Source organism: Mauremys reevesii, linkage group 16 (assembly GCF_016161935.1).
Source record: "Mauremys reevesii isolate NIE-2019 linkage group 16, ASM1616193v1, whole genome shotgun sequence".
NCBI lineage: Eukaryota > Metazoa > Chordata > Testudines > Geoemydidae > Mauremys > Mauremys reevesii.
The window spans coordinates 28,648,205-28,670,959 of record NC_052638.1 but is presented as its reverse complement, the minus strand read 5'-3'; the positions used below and the strand labels follow the sequence as shown (position 1 = coordinate 28,670,959).

The 22,755-nt window shown below is 42.2% G+C and overlaps 1 protein-coding gene across 8 annotated transcripts in view; it reads right to left on the bottom strand.

The window, feature by feature from the left end:
• Positions 1-22,755, bottom strand: part of CDH11 (cadherin 11) — a 489,120-nt gene that overhangs the window by 102,279 nt on the left and 364,086 nt on the right. For 6 of the 8 annotated variants that reach the window (XM_039502746.1, XM_039502747.1, XM_039502749.1 and 3 more), the window contains 3 exons: positions 21,613-21,714; positions 19,849-20,012; positions 1,516-1,671 (listed from right to left, as the gene is read on the bottom strand). The gene's annotated coding sequence lies outside the window, so the exon portion shown is untranslated. The remainder of the gene's footprint in view (positions 1-1,515; positions 1,672-19,848; positions 20,013-21,612; positions 21,715-22,755) is intronic. The other 2 variants (XM_039502741.1, XM_039502742.1) reach the window with 2 other exon arrangements.

The following is a 22,755-nucleotide window of genomic DNA, read 5'->3' as shown; positions in this document are numbered from 1 at the left end:
GTGATAACAGATCTGAAAAAATTAAGAGAAGGTGACTTTCTCTACTGTGGGTTTAAATGTACAAAATCTGGAATTGGTTAAAAATCTGTTGGTTGCATAGTAAGTTAACACAATTTATCATTTGAAAATAAGCTAGCTGATTTGTTTTCTAAGCATCTGAAGAGTTACATGCAGCTCTGCTAATTTAATAATTGTTCTGGGAAAGTGAGGACTGCACTTCAGTTCATGAAACTTAACCCACACATTCACACACACACACACACACACACAAAAGCCAACCACACATTTCAGATACATCTTTTTGATGTAGCCAAAATAATTGTTTTGCTTCTAAGTTTAAAAAGTTAAAACTGGAGTTTAAAAAGTTATAACTGGACATATGTTTTAGTCTGCTTGAAATGGTTTGAGAGGAATTACTGACTGATAAATTTCAAAAGATTCAGTTCAGATAAGCACTCCAAAAGTTCAGAAGGTTATCCCTATACCTTATCCATTTGGATTAGTTGTGATTATTGCTACATTCATATGAAAGATTTGCCTCTTTTCCTTTTTTCCCCCACCCTTCTTCTCTAGTCCCCAACAGGCCACTATTTTCCTTCTTAGTTACCTATAACAGTCTTGCAACTCCTTTCACTCTTTCTGCTGGGAAATATTAGAGGCAACATGAACAGGGTTCCCACATTGCTAGCAGCAGGAGTTGGAAAGAGCTCAAAATGGAGGAAGATAAGGAACAGGTGAGAGAAAAGGTGATCGAGGAGTTAGGACAGCTAACAGAAGATAATATTGACCAAAATTACACCTACAACTTCAGTTCAATGTGGTTTCACTGAAACAAAGCAGAATTTGGTTCAGTGTGAGAAACCAAAGAGCAGCTGGAATTGGAGAAGAGAAAAAGAAGTATTCTCATGAGCCAAGAGGTAGGAAAAGGAAATAGCAACAGCTGAAGCAGCACAGTGAGAAGAGGAGAGCCCAGAGGGATAGTGTATTTTAGCAGAAGGGTGCATCTTGGTGGGAGGGACATGATTAGAACTTAATTCATTTATTTCACAACTGAAAATTGGCAGCCCTCAGAAAACATCCAATAGCCACAGCCATCCTTGCAGCCACAACTATCTTCTTTCAGGAGATGTGAACTTTAACTATGGTTTCTTTTTTGAGAAAGGTTGAAAAAATATAGAACAGTTATCATCAGGTTAAAAAAAATAATCTCATTAAAATCAACTGATATAGAATCTGCTACTACAACAAAGCTTGCAGGTCTTGGTATTTCTCCATGGCCATGAGGGTGAACATTAAAGTATTAGAGTATTAAAAAGGAAGAGAAAAGACAAAGGCTCTATTTTTTAAAGGGTGGGGGGAATGAGGATTAGGGGAAGGAGAAGAAACAAACTTCTTATACAGAAAATATTGTATTTCCAATCTGCATATTATAATCTTTCCCCCTTATGATTTACCAGTTGAATACTGCACAAGTGTCTTCTTGTAAAAATTAAAATTGTAATGATGAATACTGACCTGTAACAGGTACTCCCAAAAGTGCATTCCACCTCTATACCAAATGGCACCCTGGAGTAAATGGCTTGCATATGCTTTCATTCTGGTACATCAGTGACTAGAAAAGTTTGTTTTCATTCCCCGCAGTGTATCACGTTAGTGAAAAATTGTCCAAATCTGGAAAGAAAAAAGGAAAAAAGTAAGATGGAGGGGACATCTGCTGTTGAGCACAAGTGTATCTAAGTACTGAGAGTGAGTTCACAGTGGAAAGTGACTCTTCACCCAGAACACAAAAGGAAGAGACTTCGGTATTATCTGCATGTAAAAGTAATTGGATAGCTATTTTTTGTTTGTTTGTTTTTTGTTTTTGGGGTTTTTTTTTAAATGACATCACGAATGAGTCATCTCTCTCCACCCCAGCTCCCTTGCCATGCCTGTGGTGGCAGTGCCCAGCCTCCATCTCCACCCTGCCCACCCCAGCCAGGTCCCAGGCAACTGTGGTGGCAGTGCTCAGCCTCTCTTCTTCCACCCCACTCCCCATTTATGGGAGATCAAAGGCCCTGATCCTGCAATCCAATCTGTGTGATCAGACCACCAGGGATGACTTTAGTGGGACACCATGCAGCTATAAGGACCCACTACTAGAGATCTAATTACAGAACTGGGGCTCAAATTTGTTCATGTTATAATGGGAGGAAAAAAAATCTCTCTGTGTAGAGATCTTTTTCCATTTTTATCAAATGCCTGTTTAATGGAAAGTCTTGTTTTGATTAAGACCTTGGCAACAGGAGCTAAATCAATTTATACCATCAGGAGATCTGCCTCAACATGTGCTGAGCCTGAGTATGGTTTAAGGCGGATCAAAATTAGGCAAGCTTGCTATCGCTTGGTAGGAATTTCTAGGATGCAACAGCACTCTGACCATGTATCCTTTCTGTTTCTCTGACCTCTACTCTCAACACATCTGTCAAGTTGGGGGCTAGGTAGGGGTTGGCATAGTCAACTCCTATGCCAGTCAAATTCCCTCATGCCAGAAGAATCCGCAGGTAAACATCTAAGCCAGTTTTCTGCCAGCTTTATACTTCAGAACAGCTCAACGCAGTTGATGCATCTAAGGATCTGGCCCAGAATAATTAAGCTGGGTTATTTGTCCTTACAGGTCTTAGACTGAAACACATTTACAGAGATTGCCATTCTAAAGTAAGTGAATTTGTTTATATTGAAGTACTGCATGCAGAGGATATATATACACACTTCACTGTAACAATAGTCTTTATTACCTAATATCCATACATCACAGAAAAATTAGAAGAAGCTGAAATGGTATGTCAGATGAATCTCAAACTTTTAAGTGCATCTGTGTCTTTTGCTAATGGGCTTTTAGGGATACAGGTCAGAAAGCTAGACTTCTTATTTAGACAAGATATGATTTACAGTTAGGAACTTCAGACTCATTTATTCCTGACTCACACCTTAAAAAGAAATTATCATCACCATTGTATAAAGAGAATTTACCTTTCAATGACACTGTGATTAAGTGGGCTAGCAGGATCAGGCCCTTACTGAAATTCCAGATCCTGGTTGGGGTGTTTAAATGACTCAGGGACTTGGAGGAAATGATTTATATAATTCATTTTACAATAAAACATTTGTCCAAGGAATCATTTCAACTTACTAGAGAGGTTGAACATAGACAACCTGACAGAAAAATGACATAGTTTAATCCTTAGTACCAATATTTGTGTTCTAATTTCACTTCTGAGCATCATTTCTTTTGTACAGCAAGTGCTGTATAATTAATAGCCTTGCTTATTCCCACTCATGACAAAAGGATATTTAAAACCTTTACAGTTTGACATTTCTCTGTTTTCTTGTGCTCCATTTAAGGAAAATGCATGTTATGATTCACAAATGATGGGTTTTTTTTAGTATATAGTTGGAGTATGTAACTTCAGTTTGCAAATAGTCCAAAATGTGGCCAAGTAGATTTAAGGGAGAATGATGTTCCTGTAATCTTAGCAGCTAACCCTTCTGTACTGATGAACACCAGGCAGTCATGCTTATCTAGCACAAATATCTTTCTTCATTTAATGCCCTCAGCTTGAGATAGTCAATCTTGCCCAGAATGTGCCTCAAGTATTTCAGATTTTTATTTGTGATTTTTGTGTATGTCCCTGTGCTATTTCTGCTACTATGAGTCAATAGCTACTTATCTACCCATACAAGGCCATAATCAGAGGCACTGTTATACTGGTGTATGAATGACTATACTGCACATATCTCAGTGCTCAATCACTATCACAATTGTAGCTGTCGGGTAAACAATTATAAATGGAGCCATTTGTTTATAGCCCAACAAAATGATGATAAAATGATAAAGCTTTAGCTATGATTTTTACTTTAAACCATAAAAGTTGAACCAACTGAACTATCAAAACTGCATTAACATCTATCTGATGTTTTAAACAATCCATAGCCACTTCCATCTAATAAGCTCAAGTGAATAAAAATGGATATACAAAGAAATAAGTTTGCTTGACTCTTTAAACTCCACAGGGCTATAATTCTTTAATACTGCTTTTATCATTAGATACAAATATTATTAAACATTATAATTTGTTTAAGTCACGAGTTATAACTACAACATTAGATGATTCACATAATAATCAATCAGAAAACAGGAAAACAGTCTCAGTTATGAAATGTAGAAAAATGAAATGATCTATGTTGCTTTAGTAAAAAAACTCTTCCATTTAGTTTTGAAAGTTCATCGATCATTGGATGGAATACAAGATTTAGGCGAAACTCCCATGTGTAATAAAGCACCAATTTGCTTGATTATGGATGGTTATTTAAAGAGACTGGTATTTATTCAGCATTTGTGGCAGATTTTTTTTTAAATCAGGTTGCTTTTTTTTTTTTTAATTGTCATATACTAGTTGGTCAAGGAGTACAAGTGACTCCCTGATAGTGAGAGGGATGGATGAAAATGACAGGTTTTGCTTCAAAGAAGGTAAGATATGTTTATTCTTAATTGGTGGATGTAATAGAGAATCTAGCAACATAGTTTCAGTCTCTGACTTTTAAAGGGTAAAACACCTTCTGCAGTTACGTTATTCAAAAATCAGCACAAGCAATAAGGTTCCAGTGTCTGGAGGCACAAGATATAGAAAGTTCACTGAGTTCTCATTCAAATCAATAGGAGTCTTTCCATCAACTATTGTGACCTTTGGATCTGGTCCTGTGGTGGCTGCAATCCCTGTACCATGGAATAGTGTCCCAGGAGGGTTCTTTTTTAGTATCACTCAGGGAGTGGTGGTGTAAAGACATGGAATGGCCATTAGATCTCAGCTAGGTGGCTCCACCAGCAAAACATCCATGCATAGGTATTGCATGATGAACCACCATCACATACCCATACAGATCTAAGGTCACACCACAAGTCACAGGGTAGGGCTTCTACTACTCTTTGGCCTGGTGTGGGAAGATTCTGTCCTCTATAGAGCACCCATTTGGAAGGGGAAAAACAAACAAACAAAAACTACTCAGATTTTGTGACTAAGGCGAATATTTGGGGCTAAGAATGAACTTGAGATGAACTAAAATGGAAAGTTAAGCAACCAACACATAATTGAAGTTGGAGATGATTGTTGTATGGCATTTTCATGGAGGGTGGGGGTTGGTGGACTAATCAAACAGCTGAATTTATCCATTCTTCATCGCTGAGTAAATGAGGCTGCTGCCATTTTCCAGGCATTTATATAAGCAGGCCAAGAGACCATACAGCTTTCAAAAACAATTTTTAGTAGCTGTTCTTCTGTTGTTTTAGTAATTTGATGCTTTTAGTTATTTGTTTTATTTAGTTGGGAACATTAGTTATCGAGAAGAAAAACATAGCACAAGACAAGAAAAACAAAGCTGGATCTTCTGATGATTCAGTAGCGGAGACTTGGGACATCTTGCCTTCCATTTTTCAAAATGAGAAATTAAAATAACGAAAAGCCTTAAAACATCAAACAATGCCTGACATTTTAAGTATAGAAATGGTGGGTGTAAATGGTGGAAAGCATTTTCAGGCTACTCAACCATGCCACTGAATAAAATCAGTGACGAACCTCAGTCCTGCCTGAAAAGTCCTGTATACTGTACCATTAAAAAAAACCCTAGAGCAATTTAACTTTTTCTTGTCAACCCAGGCCTCTTTCAGGTTTCACAACAAAAATAAATCCTGTATGGGTCACACAAACAATTCACCCAGTTTCACAAACCTGATCAGCAGATTCCTGGGACTGGGAGCCTCAGAAAAGATTTCAGCTATCTCCAAACTGCCTATATAGCCTTAACTTCTGTGAGAAGAGCCTTAATTTTCATGAGAATTTCACTCATAAGAAAGCTCAGGATTCCTCTCTTGCTTTTGCATTATTTTAGGGATGGGGAGGTAGTCCTCTCTAATCTGACTCATGCATTCATACTGTACTCATTACCACGGTAACCTATGGATTGCAAATCCTCTTCCCCACTTTGTTGCTGTTAAGGGCGGGAGTAGTATACTCCTTTATCTTCTAATTTTAGGGCTATATCTGCTATTCCTGAATGAGTCTTGTTTGGGGATGAGCCTGTCAGCTCCCTTTTTTCTGCAGGAACAGGCCAAGAAAACACCCTACTCCATTGCTGGGTACTCCGGAATCAGCATAAAATATGCCAGATTGCCCTACATGACAATCTGAAATGTCAAGAGAAACTGAAAAGATGGAATGCACTGAAAACCCAGCCAAATGACAGGTTTCTCAGAATCCTAGTGAGTAATACTTCAGTGGAACTTCTCATTTGTTTCCTGCAAGTAAAGAACTGGATCTGCCCATAACAAGTTGTTTTTAGAGAATTTCTTTATGGTTTTATATATTGCCACCACCAATTAGCTTTGTTTTATTTTGTCAGGGCATGGTGGAATGTCCCACTATTCCCTCTGTGTTTTTATTTCTGTCATGGCAACATAAAAGAAAGATTTCTTTACATCAGACATGATCGTTAACACAACAGAAACCAAACAAACACACATATAAGGCAAACAAGTAAATTAGAGAGTCCCTTGCATTCTCCAACATTTATAGTTAGATATTTGTGCCCTAAGTAATTTTTATCTCTTAAGAATTACTCCATCAGTGGACCTTCATACTAGGTCTTCTCTGAGTTGCTTTCACTCTACTCTTCATCAAAATGGAATACAAAGGTCACCATTTCTCCCTTCTTAGAGCTCACTTTCTGAACATAGGGAAAATCAATGTCCAACTTGATCCCCAACAGTTATGTTTGTTCCCAGCCCATGATCCCTTCTAGAATGAACTACCACAAAAACATACAGGAGCACCCATGGTGTTACAGCAATGACTCCTAATATCACCTCTAGAACATCTCACAGCAGTAGGAACTAGCTTCGATAGTACGTACATTGTCTTATCACTTTACAGAAAGTCTACATGTCATAGGGCGGCCCCACCCAGAGTGCCCTCCTGCTCTCCTGCTGCAGGCTATGGCACAACCAGTGTGCCTGCTGCAGTTTTCCCAGTAACTCGACACCAGGCTCTCCTACCTCAGTAATACCCTCTTTAGGGTTGGTGCAAATGGTGCAACACATAGTCCATTTACCATCCCAGTGCAAGTAGTCCTTAAAATCCTAAACCACCTCATTTATTGCCATAACCTATCATCTTCCACACACATGCTCCTTGTTGGTCATCTCCTGTCCCTCTGCTGAGACAGCCACCCAAGCCCTTGCAGGTGGAGTGAAACCCTGTTCTTCCCCTCAGTCTCTGTGATGGGAGCATCCTCACCAGGAGAGCACCTCTCTCTCCTCCTGGTCCTTTGACTATTCCTCAGGATCCCACTCTCCAGCCCTGGAGATGTCAACAGGTAAGCTCCTCCATTGTCCTCCTTCCTTCTGACCTGTCCAGCCCTTGGCTCCAGCTCTCTTGCTTAGAAGTCAGCAGGCAACTCCCTTTGCTGCTCTCTGGCCCTCAGCTCTCTCCAGTCCTTGTGGAGGTCAACAAGCAAAACCCTCTTGGTATTCTTCTGCCCTCAGTCTTCTCCCATGAACCAACAACAGTGTCTTTCCAGGAGCTTCCACAGTCCCTCTGCTCCCACCTGCTCTTTTCTGAGTCTCAGCGAGTTCTGACTCACTTGATCTCCTCCTCAGATTCTCCACAATTCTTTACAGCCCCAGGTGCCATCCTACCCTCTTAACTGGCCATCTGACATTGGGAAGCTGGACCTGCTTCATTTACAAGGGCCAGCCACCCTGGTGACATCACCGTTTGAATTTGTAATTAGAATGCAGAAGGCTAAGAGAATTGAAACGCTGTCCTGCACAAGTAATTCTTATGTGCCAGTGAAAGCTACACATGTATTTAAGGAAGAATAGATTCAATATTGCTTTTGGTTGACAGACATGATACCATTTTATCTGAGAATACTAAAAGCCATTGCACTGATGCTCTAAATAGATAACCTAGGGTATGTCGACACAGGGATAAAACATATGTGGGCTGGCCCGGGTCAGCTGACGTGGGCTGAGGCTCCAGAGCTGAAAAATTGCTCTATAGATGTTTGGGCTTGGAGTGGAGCCTGCGAGGGAGGAGTATCCCAGTGCTCGGGGGTTAGCCTGAGCCTGAACGTCTAAACACCGAATTTTAGCCCCAGAGCCCAAGCCCCTGAACCGAGCGAGCAGTGAGTCATTTATCCCTGTGTAGATGTACCCCTAGAAAACAAATTCAGATTAAGATGTGTCCAGATGGTTGGGATTCCTGACAACATGAAGACAGGAGAGAATTTTTTCCCAATGATTCTGGCAAAAAAATAATTCCTGGTCTTTTACCTAAAATTACATAGCAAAATTTCCCCAAAATGCTGTGGGTAAATTAAGGATGTGAACATTTAAGGAGGCAAATAGATACAGTACTAAAAGCTAAAAATATATATTGCTGAATCACTACAACAATTACTCTTGCTATCAAGTTCAAATTAGAAACAAAAAGATTTTGAAAACCTTTTGACCACCAAGTAGTGTCGGATGAGGAAGCAGGTCTGTGATTCAGATGCTTTTACACTTATTATTGCAATGAGTTAAAACACAAAATCCCAAGCCCCTATTCTGATACTAAATCTGAAATAACACCTTTGACTTACATTTTGCATTGAGTTTAATGGAGTTACTTTGAATGTACATCACTGTAATCAGGATCTAACCACTCAGAGGATATTGGAAGGAGATTAAACATGATCTTAATCAGCAATATCCCAGAAGATCCAAGGATTTTCAGTTTATAAGATTGTACAACTGTTGGAGAGTTGGATAAATTTCAAATGCAGTTGTTGATAAGAGATTTGCAGCAGCCTAAAGGATCTAGTTTTTAAGGACCTGAAAGCTGACAAACAAATTGAACACCATGGAAGAGTGAAATAGAATGAATGAACCTACAAGTAAGAAGAATATGCTCTGTTCCAGATGGAATTCTGAGGATATTTATGAGATCTGGACCTTTAAACTTGTTTTCTATGATTAATTTGTACTTTATTAGATAAATTCATGGCATTCTCTTTTAGGCCCCAATTTAGCAAAGTACTTAGCCACATTTAACTTTCAGATATGAAAACAGGTATTTTGATGCCCAAGGAATTTTGCTTTGAGTACTCAGATGTTGGCCATTCAGTTTTTGAGAATTCTGGGCATTCAGTTTTTAGAAGTTTGAGTATTGAGCGTACAATGTTATATAGTAAGGGTCTGATCCTGCACCCCTATTTCAATCAAGAGATATTCCCATAGGATTTAATGTAAATTTTGCCAGAGTATTAGCTGCAGGACTAGATGCAAGACCACACATCTTGAGGGATACCCTCTCTAATGTCATCAGCATGGCAAATTCAACAATCCAAACTGTAATTCTTGAGGCAGAGGACGATTGCCATTTCATTCACATTAATGGCTCATCCAGCATAAGAACACATAAAATCCATCTTCCTGATAGCTCTAAAGTAATAAGAATAGTTGATACGTATTCTGGAATAAATGAGAATCCCCCAAAACGATTAACATAAAATGAGTTGTATTGGTGCTAATCTATGGATGAAAGGTTTTGATGCAGAGATTAAAGATCAGAATTTAAAAAGTGGGGCATATAAATGTATATACAAAAATAATGTGTGCATGTATTTACTGTGAATGAAATGACAGTAATTATGCATGCAATTAGCCATTTATACATGCAACTGGTTCTTCTATGCACTTACCACTGTTGTGTGTGCAAATTTAGTAAATATGTGTACTAATTAGTCATGCAAATTTGGAAAGCTATACCTTTGGAAGATCAAGCCTTACTTTTTAACCTTCTATATCACAGGGTTGGGTTAACCATAATGGATCTTGAAGGTACCAGCAGAAATTCTAAATAATCAGAAATGTTCTAAAACATGTGATGGTATTGTAAAATAATATGCATTGTTTGGTGGACTATATTTCAGGATTTCTGCTAATCTTCTGAAAGCTATTTCCAAAAAAATATTCTCCAATACTACTAGGTATATCTGGGAAAAGAGCTATAAGATGGCGTTGTCTTAATTACAGAAGTGCATTTTCATTATTTGGATTATATACTGCAGTAACATTCTTAGACCCTGTTTAGTATAATTATAGAACACCAACTAGACATACCTATAAAAATTATAATGGTTTATTATGATTGCCTGGAGCAATTAAGTCTTAAAATTAGAATTAAAGATTGTACAGTTTGATGTAGAAGACCCTATAGAGTATTAAAATTTTAGCATCACTTTATTCTCCAGGCACAAACTTGTCATTAGGAAATATAATACTTATTTTTTGCTCGATTAATTATAGCAAAGGCATAACGGAATATACACCAAAGAATGCCCAGTATGTTATTCATGACTCATCAATGAAATGAAAAGTGAATCTACTATTCACTATAGTATTTTCAGTCAATGTTAGTTTGAAGATAAATCCCTGGTCTATGCATGTTCCTTCTCTCTATCCTAAACTGCAGAGCTCTTCATGGCACATATGGGATTCTGAGTCTCCTCGGCTGAGGTCTCTGCTAGATGAGGTCTCCTCCTTGCCCAGCTGACACAACTTTTAAGCCTCTTTTGGGACTTGTATGTTCTTCAAGCTCCATGCAGAACTCCCATTTGTTCTTCAAGCTCCATGCAGAACTCCCATTAACATCACTAGAAGATTCATGAATAGGAGAAAGGAAAAAGGTACAATAGATGCTTGCAACACAGATCCAAGAAAATAATATTGTCCTAAATTTGTATGTCTTTAGTCAGTGAAACCACAATTCAGCAAAGCACTTAATCATATACTTAACTTCAAACATATGCTGAAGAGCATCTCCTTTTAGCAAAGCACTTAAGCATATGCTTGAAGTCAGTAGGAGCAGAAGTGAAAGTGGGCCAGTAAGGGCCGGTACAGCAAACCAGTAAGAACTGGCCACTGGTACCAGTCTGTACACAGCCAACGTTAAACTGCTGCCACGGCAGCACTTTAACATCGCTGCCCCTTTTGCCTCCCTTCCTCAGGTCCACGAATGGGGGGAGGGGAGGAGGAGGCAAAAGGGGCAGCTGCCCCAGAGCCCGGCAATTTAAAGGGCTCCCGGATCCCGGCTGCCGCCGCTGCTACCACAGCACCGGTTGGAGCCCCAGGCCCTTTAAATCACCATCGGAGCTCCAGGCGGCGCAGGCTGGGCAGCATGGAAGGGCTGGCTGGTGGTTGCTGACACCCAGCCCTGTCCCTTCTGCCCGAGGTCCTGCACCTTCCACCCACCCAGAGTCTTTTATGTGACTTTCACCCCTGAGTAGGACCCAGTTGCACCAGGGTGTTAGTTTGCACATTCACCTTAGTTTTATCGACTGCAGTTTACTATATGACTTTCTGTAAGAGATTTACTCCAAGTTTTCTTGGCTCCAAGTCCTCCAAACCTTCATCTTCCCTACAAATTTCCATAGCTAAATTAAAATAAGTTTTAAATAGATTTTACTCCTCCAGGAATATTAACAGTTCTGTCTATTAATAAGAAATCGTGAACTGAAAAATATTCAGCTGAACTTTCAAATAATAAAGTTCAGTGAGCTATTACAATTTGCTTTTGCAACTTTGTGTCAGTCTGGTCTCATGTTAATATGATCAAATACAAAAATCTCCTTGCAATTTACATCTCCCTGGAAAACAAACTACCTATTTATTCAAGTCTCTGCACATATTAATCATATGAGAGAGAATGAAACATGAAAAGGCAGTGTTTAAAATGTGTAAAACAAACACTTATAAAATACAATCAAATATGAGCACAAATTTCAACTTATTCATGGTACACAGTACATGACATGTGAAGATTGATAGGGATGCTTAAGGGAAGTTCTATTAGAAGAAGAGTGATGTGCTAGATAACAAGGTTATCACACCATTATGCATTTTCTGCATGGAGGAGCAGGTAAGCCTCATTGACCATCAAAATACTGTATCAGTAATCAAAGTCCTTGAAGGCAAATATTAAAAATATTGTATCTTAAATGAGACCAAAGAAAGAATCAGAAAATTCATTGCTAGAAATGGTTATATAACAAGAGAATTTTAGAAAATGCATGGATTTAAAAAAAAATCAAGGGAAATGTGTTTGCCAAGTGCCATTTATATCTAGAATAACTAGAGAATGCAATACATTAACAAAAAACAATAGTGTTAAATTGTTTTGTATTCTCTATATACTATGAGAGATATATTCAGAAAAACGAAACTGATCCAACTGTCAAAAAATAATGTTGGCAGGGAATAAAATAAAGAAACTGTTATACAAAACACAAAACAAAAGGCCATTAAGAGCTCTGGTAATACATGATTTCTGCTACAAGTTCAAATAAAATAAAATAAAAGGTCAAGAAAAATAGAATACTTTCTATTAGTGGCCAAATAAAGGTCTGCACAGTAAGTCCATTTCAGTTATTCACATAATTTAAGTCAAGTTCCTTCATACGGAGAAAACCATGATGAGGAAAGATCCATAATCACGGAAAGTATAAGTAAAATTCCACAATATTTTTCAGAGGAAAGACTTAAATACCTTTGGAGCAACAACAGTGTCAAGGAGAGAAAAAATGTGTGAAGTAGCAGCAGATTCATTCATATCCAAAACCACAACACTAATCTGAAAAAAGAAGATCCAGACCAAGAAAAAAATGGAGGGGACATGAATAATTCATTGATATAATGTAACGGGAAATGTTACATGTACCATATGTGGGCTAAAATAAGTAGCAATCTATTAAGAGTTTATATGTTGTCTTCTCAACAACAAATATATTGTAACTCCACTAAAAATAAATGGTAAATAATTGTCTCAGTGACACAGTCATTTACCTAATTCACAAAGGTGTTGTGAGCCACGATTCACTAGGTTTGTAATACGCTTTGAAATCCTGGAATGAAAAATGCTAAAGATGCTCAGAATATTATCATCATAATACGTAGTATTATTCTTGTCACCAAACAACATGCCTAAGGAAAATGCACTTTTACATACTGTGACAGACCCAGGCCAGTGGGGTACAGGAGTCTGGTAGAGGGCAAATATATTGGTCACTGTTTGAGTAGTTTTCTGTTCCCTGAGTGACCAGAGCAGGGGCTGCACTAGAGTAATCAGGAACCTGCTAGAACCAGGCTGATTAGATCACCTGCAGCCAATCAAGGCAGGCTAATCAGGGCACCTGGGTTTAAAAAGGAGCTCACTCCAGTCAGGCGGGGAGGAGCCAGAGGAGAGGAAGTGTGTGTGAGGAGCTGGGAGCAAGAGGCGCAAGGAGCTGAGAGTGAGGGCTTGTCTACACTACAGGACTATTTCGAATCTACTTAAGTCGAATTTGTGGATTCGACCTTAATAAGTCGAATTTGTGTATCCATACTAAATACACAAATTCGAACTTCTTAGTCCACATTCACGGGGCCAGCTTCGACTTTGGAAGCGGTGCACTGTGGGAACCTATCCCACAGTTCCCGCACTCCCCGCTGCCCATTTGAATTGTGGGATTTCCCCCCAATGCATGCTGGGGGGAAAAATGTGTCGTCATTGAACCGTCAATCCCGCCCTCCCTGTCTTCCTTGAAAGCGCCGGCGGGAAATCTGTTCGCGCCCTTCTCTGGTCGGTTACAGCGTGGACGCCACAGCACTGCGAGCATGGAGCCCGCTGCGATCATCGCTGCACTTATGGCCGTTGTCAACTCCTCGCACATTATCGTCCACCTCTTCCACAGTCAGATGCTGAGAAACCGGGCGAGGAGGCTCCGGCAGCACGGTGAGGAGAGTGGCGCAGACCTCTCACAAAGCAGGGTACGCCGGGCAGTGGAGATCATGGTGGCAATGGGTCAAGTTCATGGTGTGGAACGGCGATTCTGGGCCGGAAACAAGCACAGACTGGTGGGACCGCATAGTGCTGCAGGTCTGGGATGACACAGAGTGGCTGCGAAACTTCAGGATGCGTAAGGGCACTTTCCTTGAACTGTGTGACTTGCTGTCCCCTGCCCTGAAGCGCCAGGACACAAGGATGCGAGCAGCCCTGACTGTGCAGAAGCGAGTGGCCATAGCCCTCTGGAAACTTGCCACGCCAGACAGCTACCGGTCAGTAGCGAACCACTTTGGCGTGGGCAAATCTACCGTGGGGATTGCTGTCATTCAAGTAGCCCACGCAATCGTTGAGCAACTGCTCTCAAAGGTAGTGACTGTCGGAAATGTCCAGGCCATCATAGATGGCTTCGCCGCGATGGGATTCCCAAACTGCGGTGGGGCTATAGATGGGACTCACATCCCTATCCTGGCACCAGCCCACCAGGCCAGCGAGTACATTAACCGAAGGGCTACTTTTCAATGGTGCTGCAAGCTGTGGTGGACCATAGGGGACGTTTTACCAACATCAACGTCGGGTGGGCGGGCAAGGTTCATGATGCGCGTGTGTTCAGGAACTCTGGTCTGTTTAGACGCCTCCAGGCAGGCACTTTCTTCCCGGACCACAAAATAACGGTTGGGGATGTGCAGATGCCTACAGTGATCCTCGGGGACCCGGCCTACCCGCTAATGCCCTGGCTCATGAAGCCCTATACAGGCGCCTTGGACACTGAAAAGGAACTCTTCAACTACCGGCTGAGCAAGTGCAGAATGGTGGTGGAGTGTGCTTTCGGACGTCTCAAGGGGAGATGGCGGACCTTACTGACTCGCTTGGACATCAGCGAAAAGAATATCCCCGTAGTTATTGCTGCTTGCTGTGTGCTCCACAATCTCTGTGAGAGCAAGGGCGAGAACTTTTTGGCCGCTTGGGAGGTTGAGGCAAATCGCCTGGCTGCTGTTTACGATCAGCCAGACACCCGTGCTGAGAGAATATCCCAGCGGGAAGCGATATGCATCAGGGAGGCTTTGAAAGCGAGTTTCCTCGCAGAGCAGGGTAACCTGTGACTGTCCACTTGATTTTAAGAGAGCCTGATCATAAACCAAGTTTTCCCCACTTCCCAAGGACGTTTTAAAACTAAGGACATGTTTTAGTAATTAATAATAAATCTTTCGTTGACTTTGCATTTCTGTTTATTCGTTGAAACATGGAAGCATTCTGTGCTGGTTAAGGTGTGCACTGATGGGTGGGTTTGCAGGAAGGCGAGGGTGCCGTCCTTGGATAGGGGTTACCATGACGGCTGTGGGTTTGGGCGTTGGAAGGGTGAGGGTGTGGGGAAGGGTGAGTATCTGCCCCTGGATGAGGTCTCTTTTTGGGGCTCGGGGCACCGGGGAGGATCGTGACTACGGTCCAAATGCATGTGAAGGGAAGCCTGCCTTTACATTCGGGGATATCAGGCACCAGGACCCTGCACAAGCATACACAGCAAGGAAAGACCCGGGGCAGCATACACCACACAGACTGTCCCTGGTGCCTAGTGACTGCAGTCTGTGTGTGCCCTGCAGTTGACCCTGCAGCCAAGTCTGTAGCATGGCACTGTGGGCTATGCAGTGACATTACAATTCCCCCCCCCACAGAACAACGGAAAGTCTTCTGACACCAGAAACGTGACGGAAACAGTCAGTAACACCAAACCGCTTTTAATAATGTAATACACAGTGGGGGGTTTGAACTTGGAGTTGGGACTGGTTGATGCTGTAAAGAAAGAGCTTGTACAAATTTACAGCGCGACAGTTGTCTCTAACATTATCGGTGTGCTGCGGTGCAGGGACAGTTCTCACGGCCCCTACCGCCTCCGTCTTGTCACTTTGGGTGAGGGGGACAGGACTTCTTGGCGTTGGAGGCGGTTGCAGATGCACTGCAGGGGGGCTCTCTCCTCCTGACTGCGGTCTTGCAGAACATCTACAAGGCGCCGGAGCGTCTCCGTTTGCTCCTCATTAGACCAAGCAGCGTTTGAGTCGCCTGCTGGTCTTCCTGCCGCCACCTATCCTCCCGTTCCAGGTGTGTGCGATGCTGCTGACACAGGCTCTCCTCGACTGTCTCTGCTCTGCCGCCTCTGCTCTGGAGCTGGCCATCAGTTCCTGGAACATGTCGTCCCTTGTCTTTTCTTTCGGCGTCTAATCCGAGCCAGCCTCTGCAGGGGATGGCGGGCAGTCCGGGAAGGAGCCGAAGCTGTGTGATGTGAAAAAGTAGGTGATTTCCTTGAACACATACATGTTTGCCAACAGTAAACACAGTCTAGTCAGTTTCAGTGAACAAGACCAAAGAGGGAACCAAGTCTCAGGAGATCTCAGAACTAGTCCGAGATTTCGGAATACGCTCTCATTGGCGGCGCCATTGCACTGGAGAGCGCACAAGCGAGGAAAGATAGCTGCATCCTCTTGCACAAAGTCCTGGTAAGCCTTACAGTACATACTGCTTATCAGTTACTGGTTAGCTGTGCTCTCCTGCTAAAGGCAATGTGCAAAGCAGAAAGGATAAGCCTTTGCAGCCCCTCCCGCCAGCGCACGGAACGATCAATGCATGCTTGTTCTCTGTGGCCTCTCGCACGTGGCTGTTAGGCGAGGGTCATTGTTATGCAACCTAATTGTAAACCATTAACAATAGTAACACTACACTAATTGCCCTACTTAGATGCAGTATTTGCAGACCGAGATCACCCTGAGGCGGGTCACTCGTGCCCAGAAAGACCGCATGTTACGGGACGCACTGCACAGACCAGGACCATATGCAGCAATGCTAGTAGAGGCGATGGTTCCACTCTATATTCGGATGTCCTGGCGTGGAAGAGTCTGCTTCCACGGAGCGCCCAACAAGCGACCTCTTCCGACGAACCTCATGCGGAGGCTTTGCGAGGAACTGAATGACACCTTCGTAGAAATGTCGCTAGAGGACTATTTTTCTATCCCCATTTGTGTGGACCTTCTCTTTATATAGTTTAATATATATTATAGTTTAATATTTAGAATGTTTTAAATTGTAAATATTTAGAATTTTTTAAGTCCATTTGTGTGGACCTTCTCTTCATATAATTTAATATATATTATAGTTTAATATTTAGAATTTTGTAAATACTGTTTCTATTTTTCTATAACAATGTTATAAAAATAAATGTTTATACGTGTGTTGCACTTACCGCCTGATCCTTCCCTGATTCCGAGTCCTGGTTAACGGGCGGGACGGTTGGTAGGGGATCTCTGTGAGGGTGATGAAGAGATCCTGGCTGTCAGGGAAAGCGGGAGTGGGTTCGATGTCGCCTGCGCCGTCCTCTAAAGACCCTTCCTCATCTTCCCCATCGGCGAACAGGGAGGGGGAACTGTCCCGGTACACTATTCCGTCCTCGGAGTCCACCGTCACTGGTGGGGCACTGGTGGCAGAGCCACCTAGAATGGCATGCAGTGCCTCGTAGAAGCGGCATGTCTGGGGCTGGGCTCGGGCGTCCGTTTGCCGCTCTGACTTTTTGATACCCTTGTCTTAGGTCCTTCACTTTCACGCGGCACTGCATCGCATCCCGGCTGTATCCTTTGTCTTTCATGGCTTTAGAAACCTTCTCGAACGTCTTCACGTTCCGCTTGTTGGAGCGCAGCTCCGAGAGCACAGACTCCTCGCCCCACACAGCGATCAGATCCTGGACTTCCCGGTCACTCCATGCTGGGGACCTCTTTCTATTCTGGGATTGCCCGGACTCCTCTGCTGGAGAGCTCTGCATCGTTGCAGGTGCTGCGGAGCTCGCCCCGATGTGCAACCAGAACGTCAGATTCAAACCGCCCAGACAGGAAAATGAATTCAAATTTTCGCGGGTCATTTCCTGTGTGGCTGACCAGAGAATCCAAGCTCGGACTGCTGTCCAGAGCGTCAACAGAGTGGTGCACTGTGGGATAGCTCCCGGAGCTGCTAAGTTCGATTAGCATCCACACCAAGCCTAATTCGAGCTAGCAAGTGCGAATTTAGCGTTACTCCACCTGCCGGGGTGGAGTACCAAATTCGAACTAAAGAGCCCTCTAGTTCGAATTAAATGGCTTCCTGGTGTGGACGGTTGAGCGGTTAGTTCGAATTAACGCTGATAAATTCGAATTAAAGTCCTAGTGTAGACCAGGCCTGAGAGGGTGTGCTGCTGGAGGACTAAGGAGTACAAGTGTTATCAGACACCAGGAGGAAGGTCCTGTGGTGAGGATAAAGAAGGCCATGGGGAAGTAGCCCAGGGAGTTGTAGCTGTCATGCAGCTGTTACAGGAGGCACTATAGACAGCTGCAATCCACAGGGCCCTGGGCTGGAACCCGGAGTAGAGGGCAGGCCCGGGTTCCCCCCAAACCTCCCAACTCCTGATCAGACACAGGAGAAGTTGACCCAGACTGTGGGGAAGCTCACTGAGGTGAGCAAATCTGCCAAATAAGCGCAGGACCCACCAAGGTAGAGGAGGAACTTTGTCACAATATCAATTCATTTGTGAATTAATAGCTTAATTATTCCATTGTAAACTCTCTTTTATTATTAGACCCGATCCTGAATCCAGTTTATAAGGTACTAATGTGTTGGTAAGCCCCTGCAGGCCACATATACTGGCTGTACTCTGTACCATACACTTAGTGAAAATCACTCAGATGTGTAATTCAAACTTAACATGCTCTGTGGGTAGGTGCAGGAGCTGTGGAGACCTTATTAGAGCTGGTCAGAGAAACCTAGATGGAACTATATTCAATCAGAATATGCATTTCTGGTGAAATCAACACCATGAAATTTTTCAATTTCACCAGAATTTCATTTTGGAAGAAAACTGGAGGTGGGGGGCAAGAGGAGTTCAAACAGTGCTGAAAATGCCCATCTTTGATTTTTCATTTTGAAATGACTTTTTATTTTGAATTTTTAAAAATGTATTATAAAAATATTTTGAATTTTCAAAAGAAAATATTGTGATGTCTAAATGGAACATTTCCACCAATCCAAAACTAATTATTTTTTAAAATTTTTGCTTTTGTGGGAAGTTTGGAAATTTTTAGTTTTCACTGTGATTTGAAACAAAACCTAATTTCAAAAATCCAAAATCTTTCATGAAAGGGAACTTCTGTTCTCTGTACAGCTTTAGAAATCCTGTGTCCTCTCTACCTTTCCCACCCCTAAATTGCCATCACCACGTGGATAATCTTCATCCTAAGAGGTCCTAACTTCAACAGACTCCAAACAACCGTTTGGCATGGGAAGGCTATCTTAAGGCTGTGTGTGTGTCAATTCAGTACCTCCTCAGGTCACTGACAACCAGCAGATCAAGAACTCCTCTCCCTCTGGGATAATGGGGAGGAAATTCATATGCTCATTGTCTCCTCGGATGTTATTCCACTATACACATACATGGCATTTGGCATGGGGAAAGTACGAGCAGATGCATATGTGCTACATATCTAGAATGTTGTCATGGGTCATCACCAGAACTTTGAACCTTCAGCACCAAAACAGGTCTCTATTACCAGAGCTAAAGGAGAAATCCTGTTATGTGGTATCAGTACAAGCCGCTCATCATCTGTGGAACCACCAGCAGACACACATGTTCCCATATGCCAGTTTGTGGGGAGCTTTTTCATTAAAGATCAATGTTAGCCTCCTCAGCTACAGAGCTCCGATGAGCCACATGTATTGCGGTACTGCTCAGTGTAGCCCAGTGTGAGCATGATACTGCTTGAGCTTGGATAACAACTTGGGAAAGAGAGGAGGAGAAGGGTAGGTATAAAGCTTTTCTTTCCAAGAGAACAGGAAAGCATGTGTCAAGAAGCCCTGCCCTGAAACAAAAGATGGGCCTTTCTGTTGAGATGAACAGCATATAGGTCTCTGAGAGGCCTGACATTCAGCCTGAGACACCACTCACCATCTCTGCTGACCAATCTACTCAGGTCATCCCCCAAGCTGTTTTTAGGACACTTTGAGATTCATTGCATTGCTGATACAAACTCCCAGGTATGTATTACCTCTTTACAAAGTCTCATGCAGCCTCTTCCTGCCTGTTCACATAAAACATCACTGCTGTGTTATCTGCAAAGATAGAGAGGATGGAGTTTTCCATGACGATTTATTTGTATTTATAGTTTTGTATTAGTTTTTTTTTCAAAATACAACAAATATTCCAGAATACCAGATTCATCATAATATACAAAGTAAATAAAGAGAGTTAGGATAAAGGGAAGGGAGGAAAACCAACATATTTATCTACTTGGTCTAAGTTAATCACAGACCTTTAACAAGTCTTCCAACTTTTCTTTGTCAGGCATTCCCTTTTTGCGGAATGCCAATCATTCATTAGATGCAAGGTCAGCCATATGACTGAGCCAAGCATCAATATTTGGTTGTCATTGGCTTTTTCCATTTTTTCAGGATTAATTTTTTTAGCAACCAAAGTTTGGCACCACAGTGGGGGTCAGCCTCAATGGCCCAGGCACCAGAGCCAGAGTTGACAACCCTTAATCAGAAGTTGGTACCACAGCACATCTCATTCCAGATGACACTCTATCTTTTCCTCTTGGTAGCTTACCAGTGGACAGTACTGGAGACTGGGGATGAGTTTCCAATACAACGTCCAGAGAGGCAATTCTAACCAATGAGCACTCAGTGCTTGCACTGAGGGTGGATGCCAGGCAGCCTCTGTGAGAATGGGACACAGTCTCACCTCTCCATCTCACCTCTCCATCTCCAAGGTTTATAGTCCCTGCAGATCTGACAATGATCTCAAACATGGCCTTCACTGTCATTGGCACTTTAGGAATTTGGAATGACGATCACTTACTGCAGCCAGCAGAAAGCTAAAAGCTCACAGACTGAGGCATACCTCATGTAATGAGCGACCATACCCTTTGTATAAAAGAGAGTCAGAATAAGAAAATAACAAAGAAAACTTACACTCATTTACACTATCAAGAGTACCTCTAGCTACTTTCAGAAGGGTGATAATCCCTCTGCAGTTGGAGAAAACTTGCAGTAAACAAGCCCGTGTGTTCCGACTACCAACCATGGGCAGTAAGGAGGAATGAAGGGTAGAGGCACTCCAGGTGCCCCTCTATACCATGATGCAGTAGCCAGAGACTACTGAAGATGCCCGTGTGCCCTGACAGGTACTGCTTAGGGAAAAATCTCCAGCTCTGGTGCACTGGGTGTGTACACACCTGAAGTGGAATGGATTTGTGCAATCACTCAAAGAAGAACTCCCATTAACTTTAACACACACAATTTGTTCCTACATGGGGAGAATTGCAGTGTAATAGTTTTCCTTCTGTGCAATTCCTATGCAATCCCGTGCTGTCCACTCTTCATTTATTTGAAGCCTGGTAACCTATGTTAGGCTGATTGGACAATCTTTTAAACCAACTTGGCCAGATATTCTGTGCTGATATAAATTTACAAAATTCTATTGAAATCAGTGGTTCTGTGCCAATTTATAGAAGCAGAGGATATGGTTCATTATTTCTAGTGTCACATAATTCTAGAAAAGTAGTGATCACACAGTACTACCAGGGGCTCCTTTTTTTAAATCAAGCAATATTTTATTTGAATAAAGTGTGTTGAATTGTAAAACATTTTAGAAAAGCCTGAAAAAAGCTAAGACTGTGTAAAGAGCTCTGCTCATTAGTGTATTACTTACACTATGATGGTGTAGCTTCATTTTCATGTACATTTCCTCAGAGGAATGATGGGGTTCATATTACTTCACAGCATTCAAGGTAACCTCAATTCTTCCTGAAAACTTGACAGAAGAAACACAGAAAGGCTTCCATTAGCACACAGTGGAGACTAACATAATGGTTACTTTAGTAGACTAGCTCTGGAGCAGTTTCTTTGTTTTGATGTTATTGTTTTTGCCACTTCTGATGCCCCAAGAACAATTCCCTCAGCTCATAACTTGGATAATAAGTCAAAGAGCACTCTCTCTGAGAACAGGGGATGGGGAGGAGACAGGCCCACGGCTACTCAAACTCCTCACACTGGCCTCTGGAGCTAGCTGGGTGCAACAAGGAGGGTGCTGCATCATCCAAAGGATGGTACAGCACATGCCCTGCCCCTGTGCCAATAGACTAAAGATTCTAGCGATAATGTCATGAATATCAACACCCTCTCCCCCACACAAAACTGCACTGAGGAAATAAATTAGTGCTCAGAATCTTAAGCTACACGTTCCCCAAGTCCACTTTACAGGAGCAGTGTGGAATGGGTAGGACAGGGCCCCAGTGTGGAATGGGTAGGACATGGGGCAGTCCATGGGGATCCTAATTTTCAACAGTAGTAAGGTGGGGGTGCTGAGAGCCATTGACCCAAACTGTAAACCCTGATGGAAACCACTTCAAGACATGGGGTGCGGCGCACCCCTAGTTCCAGTACTTATGACTCCACAGATATCAGGCAGCTGCACAGAGGGAGTCCAAGTCTGGCAGCATGGATGGACTAATAGTTCTGTTGCCATTGGCTCACAGACCTCAGGTATGCTCTGTAACTGCAAAGGGGAGTCACAGAGAGTTAATGCTGCCTCAAGCAGAATTCACTGTCCATGTCTCTTCATTTAGATCGACCCACAGATTTAGAGTGTATGGGGTGCACACAGAGAAAAAAGTTGGTTATAGTAATTATAATAGAAACCTTAAAGTGTTGCTCCCACAAAACCTTAAAGTAGTACAAAAAACTGACTATGAGGTGCATTATAACAGTCTAAAATGATGGAATTAAAAGCTAAAAGCATGAAAGGAAATTATGTATTTCTGGTTTTGTTCAAAATGTAAAACTATTTGAAAGA